A 16,759-nucleotide genomic window follows, 5' to 3' on the forward strand; every position below is an offset into this window, starting at 1 on the left:
TCAAATAGGCATGCTGTATATTCATCAGTTGATGGCTGCAACAGGAAGTGATGAGAGAGAGATAAAAAGAAAGCACCCCTCTTCCTCCTTGGAGCTCTGATTAGACGGCCTGAGAACTATATGAAAGCTATGATCAGCACAATGACCAGACCCAGATCTGCTTAGTTTCAGCAGCTGGACTGTATCATGTGCCTTCAGACCACTCTCTGGATTTGCATGTGTCAAACAGTTATTACACATCACTACAGGCAGAGCTTTCCTGTCATCTCAAATACAGTGTTTTCCAATGGATATAATTCAGCCATGAGTCACTGAATAGCTACTATACATACATATGTGAATCAATCATCAATCCTGATGACTACTGCATATGGAAAAGTTGCATTTAAAACACATGACATCTAATATGGAAATTCAGTCAGCAGTATATGAAAAGCCCAATGATTTTTCATATAAAATCATTATAAGCAAATTCATCGTCTAATTGCTCTTTCTTGCCAACTCCAGGAAGTGTTTTATACAACTTACTGTGTACTATATTTTTTCTACGAAATGCATCTCTCCATTTTAAAGAGGGGAAAATGCACAACAGATCATCCCCTCTTTACCCTAAGTGATTGCTGTAAGGAGAAAGAAACCTCCAGACATTTCCCCTTCAGATCACAAAAGGAAATATTAATCAAGGAAAAGATGGGAAATTATGACACTGAGCAACTAAGGCTCAACCCAAATGGCAAAGTTTCAGTAGATCACAGGGTACAGGTGACTATCCATCAAATAACCTATCATAATACACATTAAAATGTCTGGTTTAATCAGGACAGTAGCCAAGAGCAATATTTTTCTGCTGACTTTCAGAATACATGGTACAAAAGCAATTCCCCTGAAACATTACACTATAAGCATCCAAACATTCCTGATTAAGTAGAAGGAATTCTAAAACTTAGGTTTCTAAAAACACCATGATGCCTTCTTATCATGAAACAAATACAAGGATACAAGAAGTTTCTCTGTGAAGTAGATCTGCAGAGTTTCAAGAATTTCTTGATAAATAGTATATTAAAGCCATTGGTATTCTTCATGTGGTGACTATTATAAGCCTGGTCAAAGGCAGCAAGTGAGAATGGAGATAATACAAAGATGATCTCAACAGTTGATTGCAAATTTGGTCTCTATTCTTGGTAATAATCACAAAATGGGTCATTTCCCCACTCTATCATTACTGGTGGAAAGCATTTTAATCAAAACTACTATTTCACCTGTCAACTAGGATCACAGTTGAAACACAATATAATAGAAGTTTTGGATTTAAATTCTGGGGATTGGGAGTGTTGAAAAGTATTCAAAAACATGTTCTCAAATTATAAAATTTTAATTTGTTTTTAGTGAAACTGAAGTTAAATTTGACTGCTTCGTCTTATATTGTATTAAACCAATAACTGACAGTATGGACCACTACCTCACCTAATCCTTAAAAAAAAAGCTCAATATACAAATAATCATAACTGTTCTCCATACAGTTGCATTGTTTCATAGCTGTACTCTCACAAAAGCTTGTTTTCATTAGATTAGTGCTTTTGCACCCCACTTCTTCCATTAAAGGCATGTCTACCTGGTACTGTTCTTGTCATCCTAGTATTTTGGTGGGCAACATCCTTTTACAATCTATGTACATCAAAACTAAAAAGTAAGTTCTGACAACCTGCTTAAGCTGATTTGCAAGTGACAGAAGATGTTTTTAGTTGCCACCTCTTTCCCTTCCTTACAGACCTCTTCAGTTTTCAGTACCAAAACTCTCCCATATAGAATGGCAAGACATCATCATAGGGTGCAACAAAGCTCTTCATAAAGCTAGCGCCCTTGCGCCAAAATAATGAAGGAGGCAGGAGGAGAAACAGCAATACTTACTAGAGAGTTGTTTTAGTTTATCAAGATTTGGCGAAGGAATATTTCAATAGGTTATGCCAGTTAATGCTCCAGCTTTGCCTCAAGAAACCATGAATATTTGTCAGGCAAATGATTTATGGATTTAGCACTGTGGAACAATGAAGGGAAAGCTTGGCAAACACATACAAAGACTACAACCTTTCAAAAGGTTCTAGAACAAGCTCATTATTGAACTTTTGAAGTTAGAAACATGTCATCCAGTCTCTATTGAGCCTAGCAAAGTGTAACACAAAGGCTACTTCCTTTAGATTACTGTTTGTGGGACTTCATTTCGATGTGGTAATACAGTGGTACCTCGGGTTACAGATGCTTCAAGTTACAGACGCTTCAGGTTACAGACTCCGCTAACCCAGAAATAGTACCTCGGGTTAAGAACTTTGCTTCAGGATGAGAACAGAAATTGCATGGCAGCGGCGCAGCAGCAGCAGCAGCAGGAGGCCCCATTAGCTAAAGTGGTACCTCAGGTTAAGAACAGTTTCAGGTTAAGAACAGACCTCCAGAACGAATTAAGTTCTTAACCCGAGGTACCACTGTACTGGCAATTTTGTGTAGCAGGGTTAATTTTTTTAGAAGTGCCTTTTCAGATGAGACTGAGGGGGGATAGTCAACATGCGAAGGAAGACTTCACTGCTTCAGATGTGCACATATAAACCAGTCCCAAGAGAACATGATTAGAGGTATTCCCGATATGAAACATTTGCTTTTGTTTCAATCTTTCCAATATGCATGGAAGACAATCTGCCTCATTTCAGTTCTTTTAAAATTCAGACTAAACATGAGCACCAAGTTACAAATTATACCTTAATTTATATACACTGAAGAACTGGAAGCATTGCTCAATTTTTAATAAAGTATTGATTTTGCAGGTTTTTTTCTTATGGACCCTCATGGCTGCCTTTGTTTACTATTTAACTTGAGGAGAAAATTCCATAGTTGTTTGTTTGTTTTGGGTTTTTTTGGAGTGGGGGGTTTGAGAGAAATACAACCAATAAAAGGACCTCTCCCATGTAGACGTCTCTTGGAAGAGGCACACTGAGATGCTCCATCTGATATTGCTGCCCGGATCCATATTAAACCAGAATTTTGAATTGGTCACAGAAATATAAAGGCAGTCAGTGCAGCTGTGTTGCTGTCAGCAACATTCTGCACCAGCTAAACTTACCAGACCGACTTCAAAAACAGTTCCACATAAAGTGCATCATGAAAAACTAATCTCTGGCTTTGCTAATACAAAGACTACCATGTTTCTCTTTGCATTCGAGTTCTACCTAAGCAGGAGGTTTTATGTTTCTCTTAGGCTTGAGACAGACCTGGTTAATAGGTGGGTTTCATGTTTTCAAAACATGGGAATCAGTTATTGATTCCTTCTTTATCCCAGGATCTCATATTTAGCCTGATAACTGCAACAGAGACTAAGGCTGCAATCTTAACTCCTTCTCAGTGCTGCTAGAGAGAATAGGTATTAAACAGAGGAGTCCTTCAGTTGGGCATCACTGCCATTGAAGCCTCCACTGGGGCAGGGGAAGAGCAGAGCTAGTCACCATTTTCTGGTGAGGGGCTCTCTGCTACAGCCTGCAGCTAGTTCAGCAAAAAAAGGGAGGCACACCCCTTCCAGGGCTGCAGATAGAGTGATGAGTCCAGTGCTCTGCACCCCCAACCCCTCACCAGGATTGCTCTCTAGTCTGCCATCTCCATTCCAAACTGAATCTTTAAGAAACTTCTGGACACTGAATACTCAGCTTCTGGACCTGTAATTTACATCCTGTTAGCTGCTGCAGTTACTGTTCAGCATTCCAGGATCTCAGTCATTGATAGAAAGAGTTAGCTAGAACGCCCTTATCAGAACAATATATTCTATATTCCTTTGCAAGATATTCTATATTCCTTTGCTAGATAGCAACTTTTTGAATTAAATATTGGAGTACTGAGACCTTGTAGAAGCCTCAGAAGGAAGTAGGTACCAGAGGCAAAAATCGGCAAGTCAAGATAATTGAGTGTGCTCTCAAGCAGAATGGTAGTAACTTCCGCATAAGAGATCACTCCATTTTAGGGAACACTAAGCAGCTCTTTACCCAAACCAATGAATCATTAGATTGGGTGGGAATCTACTAAAACAAGCATGATATTGTAGAAAGAACAAGATATACTTTGTCACTATTTTCCCTTAAGCATAAGTAAATGCCTAATTTCATTTTTGCATAAGAAATTTGGAAAATTAATATATAAAATGAATGAAAAACATTTGGATTTGATAGCTACATGGGGGAATAAAAAACATTATGGTGTACAATTAACATAGGGCTCAGGAACAGACAGTGAAACCTGGGTCTTTTGACTCCCAATCTCTATCAGAAATATAGTAATTTAATGCCAACCCTTCTGTTTAACAAAAGGCTACTTGCTGTAGAATAGAGTACAGACTATGCTTAACAGAAACAACAACCAAAAATGTTTAAATACAGAAATGTTAACACTTCTGTAATCCGTAATAATTGTCAAGAACCAGCCAGAAAAAGGAAAAAACATCTGACAGTGTCTGGGCTTGCTGCCATGGACTGGATTCACTGTTTGGTGTTGTATAATTTACAAACTTTTGTTCTTTCAACAACTATTCAGAGAATAGAATTGATAAGTAAATATATAGAAAAAAATAACAGAGGAATATAACAACTCCCTTGCACCATCTAAGAGGTGACGGCCTTTTAAAGGGAAAATAATTTTCTAAGACTTGCCAAAGGCAAGAGAACATTAAACAAATCACATAACATGAAAGCTATGAAAAAAATGTTCATGGTATTTTTCAACACACAGAGAAAAAAAGCTCTTTTCAGATGCTACATTGATTAGGAGATAAGTCCTTGCATGCTTATTATACCATCTGAGAAAATAGGCTTGGGATCCTTAGACTATGTAGAGACATACTTTAAAACTTAAAAATAATCCAGGTGTTAAGACATTGGGGACTTTTTCTCTCTCTGAACTGCATTAGTGTAATGAAACTGAGCAGTAAATCCACAGAACCAAATCATACACATAGCAAGGAAGAAGTAGTTCGATCAGTGAAATCCTTCCTGTGTTCTTATGTCAAGACACATGGCTGGGAAAGTCCTCTGCTTGAGACTCTTCTGAGAGATGGGACTTGGCTAAATCAAATGTTTCTCTGACTCAGTAGAAGGAAGTTTCTTTTTTAAAAAAACAATCCTGTTCCTTACAAATGCAAGATGGATATTCATCATAATTATAAAAATAATCACTAAAATAATAAATTTTAAAAACAGTGGTAATGAGCTGCCGCAAGATGTCAACCTTACACAAACAAATATTAAATATTAAAAATTTAAGTAAGCAAGTAGGTTATTAAAGTACATATATAGTCAAACCATCTTTTCAATGAGTTGGACCATTCTAGATGAGGCATTGTTACTTCTCACTTGTTCTCCTGCCCCTCCCATTCTTCCTACTTCTCTAACAGTTTGCACTTTGTGACTGCAGACCCTACGGTTTCTTTCACCACAGCTAGGATCATACAGCCACAACATGTGCTGTGTACATAACGCTTCACATTCATCACATTCTTATATTGGGGGCATTTGTGTAAGCTCATTGGTCCAAGATACAGTAATGCAAAGGTGTCTGTGGACAAACACAGGCTCCCTTAGCCTGAAGCGAGATGAGTGGCACACCCCATAATTGCCTTTGACTGCACCTAACTGCCAGGGGTCATACCAATAGGGAACTTTCCTCAGTACTGGGGGGGGGGGATATACAAGATGGCCACCCCACTCTCTTTCTCATTCAACAGAAAGCACATATTGCCCCATAACCTTTTTTCTAGGAGAGATGGTGACTTAAGGCAGATCCACACCATACATTTAAAGGACACCCAATGCACATTAAAAGCACATGGTTTCCTCCAAACAATCCTGTGAACTGTAGCTTGTTAAAGGTTCTAGGAATTATAGCCCTGTGAAGGGAAACTACAATTCCCAGAATACTTTGAGGGAAGTTGTGTGATTTAAACGTGCCTTTTGGATCTGTCTGCACTTCTTTTTGTCTCGGACATCTGCTCAGAGGCAGCAGTGGATCACTGCCTTAACAACTATACTCTATGCCAAATATTAATGATCATCTAGCCCAACCCTTGTAGTTATACCGCTACTGCTCATTTCAACAGGGCATGCACAAGAGAATTTCCAAAAAGACTGTATCAAAAAGCAAGGCGAAGGTCAATGTGGACCCCAAAAGGCTTTAAGGGGCAGTTGGAGGATTTCTTTTTTTCTGATTGTCCTGGTCTTGCTGTTGTATCAGGAGAGAAGGTCACATATTAAAAGCTTTGCAAACTTGACTGAGCTTTAGACATTATCCCCAGCAGAGCAAAAAGAGGATGCTGCACTCGGAGTAATGGCTGCAGCTGCTCAATGCTGCATGATTAAAAGGGGACATTGGTCCTGCGCTTCTGGACCCACCAATACATGTCCTGGGCGGAGTCAGGAAAGAACTTGCTTCTGTGTTAAAAACAAGCCACGCTTCCCTACAGAGGCCCACTGCTCCAAGGGTATATTCAGCCAAGAAGAGCTCCTCCACACAGTTCACTGAAATGAACAGGAGCTGTGCAAGAGCACATCAGATACAACTCCAGTTCATGCCCGTGTCTCAGGAGAGTACCCTAGCAGATAGCATCTTTGGAGTAGAAACACTTCAAAGAGATTTAATTTTAATACATCACTAAACACTTCATTCTTTAGGGTGCCTGTACTTGAAGCCAGCCCCCTCCCCCAGGTGAAACCAGCCTAACTCACTACTACCTTTTGAACTCCCTTGGTTACAGACACCCATAGAGACGGTTTTAAGTTTTCAGAACACTCCTGACTCTGGCGGTCATCCAGACCGATACCAAATGGACAATATCAGTGAAAAGCACCTGAACAAAAAATAGGAAGAAAGAGTTACCTTTCTCACAGTTACAACATGAGACCCAAGAAATTGTTTCTTTATTAAACATATTAGCGTCTCGGTACTGTTTACTTACTGATATCCTTGAAGGAATGGAATACAAAGATGAGGGTGTGAATGCTATCTGCCGTATCACTCCTTCCAGGCAGCTGGGACATCGTTTTATTTGCTTTATAGTAACTCATTGCCAAGTGCATACATAAAAGTTAAACAAGCTTTTTAAAAATGATAACGCTGAAAAGACAGTTTTGAAAAAAACATAACACAAAACAACTTCAAACTCACAGCTTAAAAGGGGTGAAGCAGAGGTTAGTGAAGAGGGTTCCTGCAGTTTGTCCTCTGAGCTATTCCAGTAAAAGTTAAGAGGGTGAGCTGCTTTCAGAACACGCTGGCCTGGGTTGTAGGTGGAACTCGAGGACAGTAAGAGGAGGAGTTTGCACCTAAGGAAGAGCAACCTTCTCCTGGCAATGCCAGCATTCTAAAGGAATGCACGTCACCCACTGGTGAATGTATTTTATGCAGGTCTCTCTGGATTTTGTTACCTTTGCGGTTCTCACTGCTAAATCAAAGCCGAGAAAGAAGCAGCGCAGTGAGAGAGAGAGCACACGTTAGCAAGCTCATGGTCTGAGGCTCGATCCCTGTCATCTCCCACTTAAAAAGAAAGCTGTCAAGTAACAGGACTTGAAAAGAACTCTGCTTGAGAAAATGGAGAGCTGCTGCCAGTCGGCATGGACAACATTGGGCAAGTGGCTTGATCCACACTTTAAGGCAGCTTATAAGCCTGACTGGATACTATGTTTGGAGATTCTAGTTTAATGGAAAGTGTTGGCAAGCCCTAGTTTTGAAACAGGATTGACTTTCTAATATTTGTGCTTATTGCTAGAGCCCTATAATATAGAATGAAACAAACAGACTTTTCAGCATGTGCTTATCAAACTTGAGAACCCGGATGCCAGCATTATTAAGAACTATTTTTCAGTTTGCACAAGTAAATCAATCCACCTACTGTACCGCAATGCCTATGTCAGTTCCCAAACATATTTCCTTCTACTTCATGTTCAGTAGTGTTTCAACCCAAAGTAAGATAATATTGTGCTAGTTTTCATGCTAGTTTTGAATATTTAGAATGATTATGTGATACAGCCCTACTGGGATTGTACAGATTCAAACTGCTGGTGGCAGAATAGGATATCTAACTGATTTGCTCTGTATAAAATTCTCCACACTTCTGGATGTTACATTGCTCTGATACATATTTTAGTGAGAAGCTATTTTTGGAGAGGTGATTTAGTGCAAGAAAATGGAAGAAGAGAGGGTTCAGCACACACTCTTCCTGCTGCTTCACCAATCCCAACTGCTTCTCTGGTAGCAAATTCTACTGTTTAAAAAGTGACTTCAGGGTAATGTTACATGCATTTTATTATTATTATTATTATTATTATTATTAGCCCTTCATCCTATGATTCCAGGGTGAGTTACAACAATGTAAGTAATACAAATGAAAAACAAATAAAACCAAACCATGTACACAAAAAAGTAGCACAGTAGGGAAATGAATTGTAATCTAGGCCTCATCCTAAAGTATTTAGCTTTTTCTAAATGTGACTAATTTCTGTTTTTCATTATCTTATGAAGAGGAACATTCAAACGGGAAATCCCTTCATCCTGACACTGCCGTTCACGTTGTGCAACATGGTTATCCTAAGTGTGTTATTTTGGCTTTAGGGCCAGATTCAACTAACCTGTTTCACTAGCAGAAACCAGCACAATGTCTCCCACTGATGCAACTACATTTCTGCTTGCCCAATGGAATGATCCCCTCACTCTCCTCCCCCTGAGCCCCCCCATCCACTCAGGAAGGTCGGTGGAACCCCCAGTACTGCACAAGAGGAAGATAAATGCAGGCAAGCAGAAATGTAGTTGTCCAGCACGAGTAACTCCATCCTTTTACAGAGTTGCACAAATTTTTATCATGTGCCAACTCTGCAATTCTCTCGGTTTGTATATGGGCAAGTGGGGAATGGCATAAGGATTGGTACCATACAGCCATTGCATGCAACTTGTGACAATCAGGTACACTGAATTAACTCATCCAAGTTCTTGCAAAAGCTGTCATGTAGGAATCCCCAGCAAAAACCTTTACAAAAATGATGTTCTTTTTCCTAGCCATAAGAACATAAGCACCACCTTCTGGATAAGGGCAATGTCCCACAGTGCAGCATCCTGTTCTCACATTGGCCAAACAGAAGCCCATGGCAAGCCCTAAAGCCGCAAAGCAGGACCTGAGCACAACAGCACTCCCTCACTTGTGAGTCCCACAACTGGCATTCAGAAGCATACTGCCTCCACAAATGGAAGTAGATCACAGCCTTATCCACCATTAATTTGTCTAATCCTCTTTTAAAGCCATCCAAGATGGTAGCCACCACTACTTCTCATGGGAGCAAATTCCACAGTTTAACTACACACTGTGTGAAAAACTACTTTGTCCTGAATCTTCCAACATTCAGCTTAATTCGATGACTCTGGGCTGTAGTATTATTGGAGAAGAGAAAATACTCTCTCTCCACCTCTCTATACTGTGGATACTTTTAAACACTTCTATCATGTCTCTTTTAAACACTCCTATCAAGCCCCAGATGCTATGTAACCTTTCCTCAACCTTTCCAATCCCTTGATCATTTTCTGAACCTTTTCCAGTTCTACAATATCCATTTTGATCCAAGGTGGCCAGAAGAGTCCACAAAATATATAGTGTGATCATACCACAGATTTCTTTAATGGTTAAAGGTAAAGGATCCCTGGACAGTTACGTCCAGTCAAAGGCAACTATGGGGTTGCAGTGCTCATCTCACTTTTCAGGCCAAGGGAGCCAGCATTTGTCCACAGACAGCTTTCTGGGTCATGTGGCCAGCAGGACTAAACCACTTCTGGTGCAACAGGACACCGTGACGAGTGCCAGAGCGCACGGAAATGCCATTTACCTTCCCACCACAGCGGTACGTCTTTATCTACTTGCACTGGTGTGCTTACAAACTGCTAGGTTGGCAGAAGCTGGGATAGAGGAACGGGAGCTCACCCCATCGTGCGGATACAAACTGCCGACCTTCCGATCAACAAGCCCAAGAGGCTCAGTGGTTTAGACCACAGTGCCACCCGCTCCCCCTTGCATAATGGTATTACGATATTGACAGTTTTACAATCAGTTCATTCCCTAGTGAACCATAGCATGGAATTTGCCATTTTCACAGCTGCTGCACACTGGGTCAACATCTACGTTGAACTATCCACCACGACCCCACCAGTTCAAAACCTCATGAGCATGTAGTCATGGCTGGAACGTTAAAACAAAAAAGCTGTATTTAAAATGAAGCTATGGCTGTGTCAGCCACTGATTCAGAAGTTCTCAGTGACTATACAAATCAAGGTCATTCATAATTGCCTCCATCTTTCCCATTCCCTCCCCAGAGAATAATTACTTTGATAAACAAAGTTCTGGTTTATTTTACTTCAGATGCAGAAACGTGCTGCTTTTAGAAAAACATTCAACTTTCTTCCTGCATTAGATGGTTAAGGAGAATATTAGCCAGTGTTCCTTTCACTGTGGAATTGCCATTAGCAGCCAATGTTCTCAACCATTTTCACAGTGGTGAGGAAGAATCCACTGTACTTTAAAGAACAGAACCCAAAATGGCTGGATGAAGCCCATATTCATTTTTTAAAATGATCTTAACATTACAGAATGCTGGGTATATTAAGGCAAATTAAGTGATTGCATGCATGGTGAAAGTGTTAGAATAAGAAAACTTTAGAATGCTGCTGAACATGTAATTTAGGAAGTGTTAAAAACCAATTCTACAAACCAAAAGTCTTCTTAACAAGGATTATTTTAATATTTGCAGAAAGCCGTTGACCAAGTGGTGAGAACTTCCTCCCTTGGGAGGGAATATTCAAGCCAAGGACAGCCATAGAAAAGGTCCTCCAAATGGAGTGTATTTCCAGAAATAAAGGGACACATAACAGGGTCTCTGCAGATTATCTAAATAGGTGAGCATGCTTGCATATGAGAAGATGGGCTTTCACTTATCCTGGTTCTGAACCATTTGCACTTTAAAGGTTATCAGGTCCTTCAAACTGTGCCCAGAAACAAACTGAAAGCCAGTACAGTATAGTTGTTTCACAGACTCCATTATTAAATTATCTATATAAAAGTAAAGCTCTGTCTGTTTCAAAGGTGACATTACTTTCATACCATTATTGTTTCTGTAGAAGCCTTGTGCCTCATGTTACTCAGAAATGATGGCTAATTATATCCAAATATAGGCCAAGACCTGTCCCTTGATCTCAGGAATCATTATGGGAAATTTGTTATGATATGTTAAGCAGTGTTCAAATGCATAGCAAATGGACAACTAAACAACTTTCCAAGATATATAGCAGATTATACAAAGCAGAGTAGGTTGAGAGGGTGGGTTGTGTATATATATTTGTGTAATTGTGACTGAATAAGATCAATTTATGGTCAAAATGCATTTGGTATTTGTACAAAATATATAGTTTTTTAATTCTAGTGACACACCAACCTTTGCAGCTATAATATTTCATAAAGTTGAAGGTGCTATGTTCTGAATTGAGCATGGGCCAAAGTGTCAGAAACAGTCCTCCCACTTACTCTGGATGAGTTGAGAACTGGGCAAAAAGCTCTTCTCCACCCTCCTTCTACCCTGTGCACATCAACAAAAGATGTGATCGTTCTTCCATTATACATCTGCTCACTCTCATTTTACCTGCATTTTGGCTTCTACAATAGAATCAGCTGAATGAATAACAGAACATTCTGAGAAGATCACTGTTGCTGGCCATACTAAGGGGATTGGGGTTAAAAAAAAGGTCCTTTGTCTGTGTCTTAGAGTGAGTGGCTGGGGTGCATATTAAGAGGAAGGCTCTGTCAAAACCTCTGTTGATGTTCACACTGGGGGATGGGGTTATAGATCCCCCTTTGGAAGTGAGCAGCTGAGATGTATAAGAAGGGAGTGCTCTGAATCACTGTTGGAAGAGGGTATTAAGGAGACCCTTGCCTGTACCTTTGCATAAGAGAATGTAGTCTGTATCAAGGCTAGGACATAAGACTTGCTGCAACACAGTCTTGAAAAAAATGGCTTATTATCTTTCCAAAACGGACAGCATCATAAAAAGTAAGCATCTATTTTGCAGAGTATCAATCACTTTCCTCCACTGGAGAATGACACTGAGGGCATTTTTGTGAGTGTGTACAGACACACACACACACACACACACACACACACAGAGAGAGAGAGAGAGAGAGAAAGAGAGAGAGAGAGAGAGAGAGAGAGAGAGAGAGAGAGAGAGAGAGCGCACAGCAGTGCTGCAAACATCTACAGCTTATACCAAATGACTTCTATTCTGTGAGGTTAAAATGTGTCCAAATGTGACTTTTAAAAAACGCAGTTGGGTGGACCACATAAATTGCCTTGTACCCAATAAAAACTCAAAAGCCTTTCCAGTTTCATCTTTGGGGTTCTAATCTTTTAAAAGCATGTTCCGATAGTATTCATTTGATTTGGGTGAGATTGCTCCTCTGAAGGAATGGCCTGTATGTGCATAGACACACTCGCACATGTGGAATTCCTTTTCAGTAATCCTCAAAGAGCCTTTTGATTTTTACTCCTGATTCGCCAGAAAAGTGTGAGTGAGCAACTGAGATGTGTCCTGGGATTTGGATGGCTCCAAGGTCACCACATACATTTACAGAGAAAACATATGGTTATAGCAAAGCTTTCTGCCGTGTTGTAAAGTGGATTTTGGAGGTGTTTTCCACAGGCTCTTACTCTCAAGTGGGTAAAAACTGTTGAATCCAAGGTGAGCAGAGGGAATTCTATGGTATATAAGGTAGCCTATCAACTATTTCCCCACATGATATCAGAGGCAGTTTCAAAGTTATTACTAGCTTCTGCTCCACTCATTAAGCTTATGCTAAATTTTTTTCTGTTCATTTCTCATGGCTAAATTAAAGAAATTGATGTTCTCATAATGAATTATATAGGATTGCTATATGGCTAATTTTTGGACTATTTTTAAAAATTCATTTTAAAGCAAACGTTTTATTTATTTTGAAAGGCCTGTTCCTTGGACACATATTTTTAAACATTTGCCTAAGGGAACATGATCGACGCTGATAGAACAGCTACTTTCTGAGCTGTGGAGAATTTTAAAGGAATATTGCACAGAAAGTGTGATAGATGTGCTTTCCTTAATTTTCTGCAAATTAACAAACCCCAAACATACCATGTAAGTTAGAAAGCCAGTTTCTACAAATTCATTGTGAGCAAAATAAAATACACAAATAAGAGCAGCTTCCAGATGTGGGTTGTGTATCACAAATGGGTCGTTCAGATCTGAATTTTCTGTGTGTGCAACTGGCATGTAAGCCTTCCACATATTCTGTTTCTTCAGTCATGGATATTAAGTTATTATTCTGCTGTTTGCCATCCACTCCAGTGGTGAAGCTCTGGAATGTAACCAGGCTGTGCTTTCTTTCTCTTCAATTGCTCTTCCAGTCTACACTCCTTTTTCAGCCCTGGGAATGTGTGCAGGTATTTTTTACTAAAAAAAAACCCCAAAACCACCAGAAGTATTCAAGAGCAAATGATATTAGCCCTTAGTTATAAGGTTTCACAATGCTCAAAAAATAGGCATGTCATTTGGATGGGGGCGGAATATAAATTTCTATTTGGATTTAAATATATAGAGCAGGCATAGGCAAACTCTGTCCCTCCAGATGTTTGGGACTACAATTTCCATCATCCCTGACTACTGGTCCTGTTAGCTAGGGATGATGGGAATTGTAATCCCAAACATCTGGAGGGCCGGAGTTTGCCTATGCCTGATATAGAGAAAGACAGAGTTATTGCACAAGAGTGATATTTAGAGTGATCTGCTATTTGATTTGGTGAGGGTGGTTGACAATATCCAATTTCTTTCTTAGGAATAACTTGTAGGGTGCTGTCGCTATTAGCACCACAATCACACATTCTCTGAGGCACTCAAAAAAAAACACAGCAACAATGTAGTACTGAAATTATGAAAGAGACAAGACCTCTGTTTTCCTCTATCTGAAGTCCAGAGTATTTAGATAAATTACAATACCCAAGGTAACCCCCAAACATCTTAAAGAATAGTGTCTCCAAACCAAGTTCAGGCATGCCTTCAGCATGTAAATAGACATATTTTATTTGGTATTGGGGGCCATCGGAAGCAAAATGGCTATGTTGTTCTCAGGTGAAGAGCAACTGGAAGTAGAGGTGATGAATGGACAAACCACACACACCTGAACGCAGTAATGAGCTCCCACACCAGCAGTGACTATGGTTATTTTTACTTCCCAGATTTTCCACAGTAAGAGAACACCCAGATTAAATGTTCTAAAAGTAATGGAGTCATTTAGATTATTCCCCCCCTTACATTTATATCCTACCTTTCCTCCAAGGATCTCAAGGTAGTGTACAAAGTTCTTCTCTCCTCAGGGACCCTGAAGATCCTCTAGTCTAACCCCCTGCAATGCAGGAAATATTCAGCTATCCCATACAGGGATCAAACCCGCAACCTTGGCGTTATCAGCACCATGCTCTAACCAACTGAGCTATCCAGCTGATCATATGTAGTATCTTGAAATAAAATTTGTTACTTTTTGGCTAGCACTGATTTTAATTTCTGAGATGTCTGGTATTTGAATATGAAATACACACATACATACACATACATACACATACATACACATACACACACACACACACACACACACACACACACACACTTTTGTCTGGCTGATATATAAGCTCAGCTGAATTAATCCCTTCAGCATTGTACGTCACCTGCTGTAATCACTTATGGAGGGGGTAATTAGCTGAAAGAGTCCTATTGTATTGAACCAAGCATTTATGCTAATTATCAGCTTTATTGACTGCTAATTCTAGTTCTCATGCAGCTACCACGGGGTCTTTGAAAAAAGTAAAGCTGCTTTCATAAAGACCAAAAGGTAAACCAGAAGTCAGCAACCATTTTTTTCTGGATTTGGGAGACCACTTGTATTTGGCAACTGACGGCTTGCATGCATCGCTATTATTTATTTATGCATCCATTCAGTTCCCATTCCAGTTCAGACCAGTCCCATCTACATTTTTTACCTTTCCTAATCATTTATAAAGCAGTCAGAGTTCCCAAGTCCCATACTAAAATTAAGCAATACTTTGTTGACTCTGATTTTCCTCGATTCACATGACTGGATTGCTAAAGGATGAGTCTGCACATCGTAGTTGACTACTTATTCATCTAGCAATTGGAATTATATAACCGTGCTGCTTTGGCATGTATCCAGGTTTTCTTTGTCAAGAAGACGTTGCCCAACCTGTTTCAACAGGGAAGAGCAGTTGTGGCACTGGGAGATTAGAATCTCTCCAAGCATCCCACTAACAGAATGAATAGCATTTTTCTAGGCAACATTCCCATCAGACCTAAATCGGTCTGCTTCACCGGAGATGGAGCTTGATCTCATAGAGTTATTGAGAAAACTTTTTAGATAAGATACAATAAAAAATGAACTTAATCTTGGATCAAGAGGGCTGGTGAGAGTTCTGTGAGAGTGATTTTTTTTTTAAATGCAACACATTTTGTATTAAGTTAATAATATTTTGTCTTATATTTCTTAAATTTAGGACAGCAGTGTCTTAGTGCACCTTCCAGCAGTAGTAGTGCTTTGTGGTAGATTGCTTCACATCAATGCTACTGACTTCCAGCCAATTTACAGCAGCTTTGCAGGAATGTAAGTCAGTAATACAGGTAACTCGCAAGAGCCTCCCAGAGCTTGGTAAGCAAGTCTGAGAGTTTAAAAGTTTTTCTGTGCTGGGAAAACCCTGCCCAAAAAGAGCTTTTACACTCTTGGCCTTCTGCGCATTTAATTTGTGTGATTTCAACTAGCCAGTGTTCAGCCACGTGAAGCTGAAATCACAGATGTTAAGTGTGTGTAAGTTGTGAGTTGCCTGTATACGCTTTGATTTCAACAACTAGCGGTTACTACTTTCATCGTCCCATGGACACAGTGAGAAGGGTAGGCTCAAAACAAGATGGAAGAAAAATAAGTGTTTGTGATTTGATTGCATCATTCTGCCATCGATAGTTTGTGGGTGGACCAAATTACATGTAATGTAGACATCATTTATCTTCAGCATATTTTATTTGTTTGAAAGCAGCCTCAGATGGATCAAGTTTGTCGTGGTTGCCACAGTGGATGGGAATCTGTATTTTTGCTCTCCACTGATAATAGCTGCTTTTCCATTGGCAAAACAGTACAGGGAGACTGAGATAATCTCCCACCCACTGGTGCTGCACTGGGATCCCCAATTCCCTCCCCACTGAGGTGTGTTTGGCACCTTCACTATGCAGCTTTCAGTGAATGATGAAGATTCATCTCTTTACTTTGGCCTTGACATTTGAGATATCTGTTTTCAAGAGCCACCACATTCCTGTGAATGTAATTTGTTTTAACTGTTTTTAATACTGAATTTTAAATAGCTGTAACCTGTCCTTGGATGTGCTGGTAAAGGGTGGGTAATTAATAATAATCATAATAATAATAATGCTTTTAGCTAACGTGAAAGTCGCTGGAAGTTGAGATCATGGATTTTTCTTGTCACATGTAAATTGATCTTCCCAACTGGAAAGTTTAACTAGTTTACAGAGCAATTTTACGGAGGTCTGCAGGAGAGAATCAGTGGCAAAGGAACCTCAATTTCCTATGCTCTGCCAGGTTCACATCAGAGACTGACAAGCAGTTTTTGGTTTA

The 16,759-nt window shown here is 39.8% G+C and overlaps 1 protein-coding gene across 25 annotated transcripts in view; it reads right to left on the reverse strand.

Moving 5' to 3' along the window:
* The window catches only part of MECOM (MDS1 and EVI1 complex locus), a 464,332-nt gene that overhangs the window by 199,812 nt on the left and 247,761 nt on the right, over positions 1 to 16,759 (reverse strand). For 3 of the 25 annotated variants that reach the window (XM_083503871.1, XM_083503865.1, XM_083503860.1), the window contains exon 1: positions 7,186 to 7,295. The exons of 18 other annotated variants lie outside the window; for them this stretch is intronic. The gene's annotated coding sequence lies outside the window, so the exon portion shown is untranslated. Of the gene's footprint in view, positions 1 to 7,185; positions 7,296 to 16,759 lie in introns of those variants that run through there. 4 more of the 25 variants (XM_083503858.1, XM_083503866.1, XM_083503861.1 and 1 more) reach the window with 4 other exon arrangements.

Source organism: Podarcis liolepis, assembly GCF_965112155.1.
Source record: "Podarcis liolepis genome assembly, chromosome: 5".
NCBI classification, from domain to species: Eukaryota; Metazoa; Chordata; class Lepidosauria; order Squamata; family Lacertidae; genus Podarcis; species Podarcis liolepis.